Consider the following 5,000-nt stretch of genomic DNA (forward strand, 5'->3'; position numbering starts at 1 on the left):
GCACAAGGCCATGGCATATGGTGGGGAATGGACCACGGTTGCCAAGGCTAGGCATATAGAGAGGAATCGCATTTTTGCCCGGATAGGCACCGGAATGCTTGGCCTTGGCTTGCCATAGCAGGGCATTGCTGGGTTGGGCTCCCTTGGCCTTCCGGGGGCCTTGGACGCTGTCTTGGGAAGACCATGGGCACAAGGCCATGGCATATAGTGAGGAATGGACCACGGTTGGCAAGGCTAGGCATATAGAGAGGAATGGACCACGGTTGCCAAGGTTGCGCAAGTTTTGGGCATTTTTTGCCCGGATATGCCCAAGTATGCCCCGATAGGCCCGTTACGCCCCGGTATGAACGCGTATGCCCGGATAGACTCGGTATGCCTTGGGATACATGCGTATGCCCCGATAGGCTTGGTACGCCCCGATATGCGCACGTGTGCCCCAGTAGGGCTCGGTATGCCCCGGTATGTACGCGTGTGCCCCGATAGGCCCGGTATGCCCCGATATGCACACGTGTGCCCCAATAGGGGTCGGTATGCCCCGGTAGGTACGCGTGTGCCCCGTAATGCACGTTTCGCAGATCTCCCCGCATGTCCCGCCCCTATATGTAATACTTACTTACTTACTTACTTTCTTTCTTGCTTGCTTGCTTGCTTGCAATGGTTGGGAGTGCCCGGCATGCCCCGCTGCAGAGACCAAGGGCGCAATGACTTGGCACCGCGGATGCCGGGACTCTGGCACTTCCCGTGGCACTGATGGTTGGTTCCAAAGACAAAAGGCCGTGCAAGGCCACCGCACCGCGGATGATTTTGCTCGTGCTGGCGCCGTTGTGTGGCCAAAGAACATGCGCGAATGCTCGTGTCGGAAGGGTTGGTGTCCTGGCCCCGCGGGTGTCACGAATGCTCGGTTGCGAAGACCATGGGACCAGAGCCATGGCACGTCGGATGATGGCTCCAGCTGGCGCCCCGGCACTTTCTGTGGCATTGATGCTCGGTTTCAAAGACAAACGTGCGCAGTGCCAGGGGACCGCGGATGACTGCTCGTGCTGGCCCCGTTGGGCGGCATTGATGGTCGGTTGCAAAGAAAATGCGCGATTGCTCGTGTCGGGGCCCGGCAAGCCAAGGCCAAGCGAGCCATGGCACGTCGGATGATGGCTCCAGCTGGCGCCCCGGCACTTTCTGTGGCATTGATGCTCGGTTTCAAAGACAAACGTGCGCAGGGCCAGGGGACCGCGGATGACTGCTCGTGCTGGCCCCGTTGGGCGGCATTGATGGTCGGTTGCAAAGAAAATGCGCGATTGCTCGTGTCGGGGCCTGGCAAGCCAAGGCCAAGCGAGCCATGGCAACGCGGATGATGGCTCGCTAGTGCTGGCGCCGTGCACAGTGGCCTCGCACACTCGCCCTGCACGCTTCCCTTGCACGCAGCCTTGCACACTAGCCTCGCATGCGAGCCTTGCACCCTAGCCATGCAAACTAGCCTTGCACGGTAGCCATGCACACAAGCCGTGCACATTAGCCATGCGCACAAGCCCCGCACACTAGCCTTGCGCACAACCCTTGCACACAAGCCATGCACTCGAGCAATGCACACAAGCCTTGCACTCAAGCAATGCACACAAGCCCTGGACACTAGCCTTGCACACGGGCCTGGCACACAAGCCTTGGGCACTAGCCTTGCGCACTAGCGTTCCACATGAGCCTTGCACACTAGCCTTGGACACTAGCCTTGCACACAGGCCTTGCACACTAGGCATGCTTGGGCGAGCTGATCCCGCATCAAGTCGACGGGTCTAGGCATTCTTGGGCGCAGATCCCGCATCGTCTCGTCGCGTCTGGGCGCAAACACGTCGCGTCTCGTTGCGTCTTCAGAAGTCGTCGCTAACAGCACCTTTGGTTGCCACTGGTGGTTAGGCTGGTTGGTTGCGCAAACCCTATAGGAGGGTGGCATGCTGGTGGGCGTTTTTGCCCGGATAGGCACTAGAATGTGCAGATTTTGGGCGTTTTTGCCTGGATAGGCTAAGGAATGGGCATGCTTTGGGCGTTTTTGCCCGGATAGGCACCGGAATGCTTGGCCTTGGCTTGTCCTAGCAAGGCATTGCTGGGTTGGGCTCCCTTGGCCTTTTGGGCGCCTTGGACGATGTCTTGCGAAGACCATGGGCACAAGGCCATGGCATATGGTGAGGAAAGGACCACGGTTGCCAAGGTTAGGCACCGGAATGCTTGGCCTTGGCTTGCCAAAGCAGGGCATTGCTGGGTTGGGCTCCCTTGGCCTTCCGGGCGCCTTGGACACTGTGTTGGGAAGACCATGGGCACAAGGCCATGGCATATGGTGGGGAATGGACCACGGTTGCCAAGGCTAGGCATATAGAGAGGAATTGCATTTTTGCCCGGATAGGCACCGGAATGCTTGGCCTTGGCTTGCCATAGCAGGGCATTGCTGGGTTGGGCTCCCTTGGCCTTCCGGGGGCCTTGGACGCTGTCTTGGGAAGACCATGGGCACAAGGCCATGGCATATAGTGAGGAATGGACCACGGTTGGCAAGGCTAGGCATATAGAGAGGAATGGACCACGGTTGCCAAGGTTGCGCAAGTTTTGGGCATTTTTTGCCCGGATATGCCCAAGTATGCCCCGATAGGCCCGTTACGCCCCGGTATGAACGCGTATGCCCGGATAGACTCGGTATGCCTTGGGATACATGCGTATGCCCCGATAGGCTTGGTACGCCCCGATATGCGCACGTGTGCCCCAGTAGGGCTCGGTATGCCCCGGTATGTACGCGTGTGCCCCGATAGGCCCGGTATGCCCCGATATGCACACGTGTGCCCCAATAGGGGTCGGTATGCCCCGGTAGGTACGCGTGTGCCCCGTAATGCACGTTTCGCAGATCTCCCCGCATGTCCCGCCCCTATATGTAATACTTACTTACTTACTTACTTTCTTTCTTGCTTGCTTGCTTGCTTGCAATGGTTGGGAGTGCCCGGCATGCCCCGCTGCAGAGACCAAGGGCGCAATGACTTGGCACCGCGGATGCCGGGACTCCGGCACTTCCCGTGGCACTGATGGTTGGTTCCAAAGACAAAAGGCCGTGCAAGGCCACCGCACCGCGGATGATTTTGCTCGTGCTGGCGCCGTTGTGTGGCCAAAGAACATGCGCGAATGCTCGTGTCGGAAGGGTTGGTGTCCTGGCCCCGCGGGTGTCACGAATGCTCGGTTGCGAAGACCATGGGACCAGAGCCATGGCACGTCGGATGATGGCTCCAGCTGGCGCCCCGGCACTTTCTGTGGCATTGATGCTCGGTTTCAAAGACAAACGTGCGCAGGGCCAGGGGACCGCGGATGACTGCTCGTGCTGGCCCCGTTGGGCGGCATTGATGGTCGGTTGCAAAGAAAATGCGCGATTGCTCGTGTCGGGGCCTGGCAAGCCAAGGCCAAGCGAGCCATGGCAACGCGGATGATGGCTCCAGCTGGCGCCCCGGCACTTTCTGTGGCATTGATGCTCGGTTTCGAAGACAAACGTGCGCAGGGCCAGGGGACCGCGGAGGACTGCTCGTGCTGGCCCCGTTGGGCGGCATTGATGGTGTGTTGCAGAGAGCATGTGCGATTGCAAGTGTCGGCCGGGTTTGGGTTCCCTTGGGCTTTCGGGTGCCTTGGACGCTGTCTTGCGAAGACCATGGGCACAAGGCCCCGTCCTGGCCCCTTGTTCGATTCGCTCTCGTCTTGCGCTTGCTTCCAAGGTCCTCCATGACCTTCCCCATGGCCTTGCTAGATCCCCCCCATGACGCATGACCTCTGTCCGTTGATTGGTTTTGAGTGCACACCATGCCCGGCTTGGCACCGTGTTGTCGCGTGAGTGGCATTTGGATCGTGCATGCTGGTGGGCTACCTGCCAATGCGCACAAGCCTTGCACACTAGCCTTGCGCACGAGCCTTGCACAAAAGCCTTGGACACAAGCCTTGCGCACAAGCCATGCGCACAAGCCTTGGACGCTAGCCTTGCACACAAGCCATGCATACAAGCCTTGCTCACAAGCCTTGGGCACTGGCCCATCGCAGTAGCCTTGCACACAAGCCTTGCGCACTAGCTTTGGGCACGAGCCTTGCGCACTTGCCTTGGGCACTAGCCTTGCACACAACCCTTGGGAACTAGCCTTGCGCACCAGCCTTGCCCACAAGCCTTGCACACCAGCCTTGCACACTAGCCTTGCATACAAGCCTTGCACACTAGCCTTGCACACAGGCCATGCTCACTAGCCTTGGGCACTAGCCTTGCACACAGACCTTGGGCACTAGCCTTGCGCACTAGCCTTGCCCACGAGCCTTGCACACTAGCCTTGCACGCAGGCCTTGCACGCTAGGCATGCTTGGGCCAGCAGCTCCCGCATCAAGTCGGCGGGTGTAGGCACGGTTGGGCGCAGATCCCGCATCGCCTCGTCGCGTCTGGGCGCAAACCCGTCGCGTCTCGTTGCGTCTTCAGAAGTCGTCGCTAACAGCACCTTTGGTTGCCACTGGTGGTTAGGCGGGTTGGTTGCGCAAACCCTATAGGAGGGTGGCATGCTGCGGGGCGCTGGAATGCGCAGGCTTAGGGCGTTTTTGCCCGGATAGGCACTGGAATGTGCTGGTTTTGGGCGTTTTTGCCTGGATAGGCTAAGGAATGGGCATGCTTTGGGCGTTTTCCCCGGATAGGCACTGGAATGGGCTGGTTTTGGGCGTTTTTGCCTGGATAGGCTAACGAATGGGGCATGCTTTGGGCGTTTTTGCCCGGGTAGGCACTGGAATGCCTGGCCTTGGCTGGGCATTGCTGGGTTGGGCTCCCTTGGCCTTTCAGGCGCCTTGGATGCTGTCTTGTGAAGACCATGGGCACAAGGCCATGGCATATAGTGGGGAATGGACCATGGTTGCCAAGGTTAGGCAATATAGAGGGCGGTGGGCGAGTAGGCCATGGCGTCACTTGTTTGCCCGTGTTTGCTCCCTTTGTGCGTTGTTTGGTTTTGGGAGCACACCTACCT

This window comes from Tasmannia lanceolata, unplaced genomic scaffold, assembly GCF_043159265.1.
Source record: "Tasmannia lanceolata isolate RefF3 unplaced genomic scaffold, GAP_Taslan_0.1 ptg000119l, whole genome shotgun sequence".
Taxonomy (NCBI): Eukaryota; Viridiplantae; Streptophyta; class Magnoliopsida; order Canellales; family Winteraceae; genus Tasmannia; species Tasmannia lanceolata.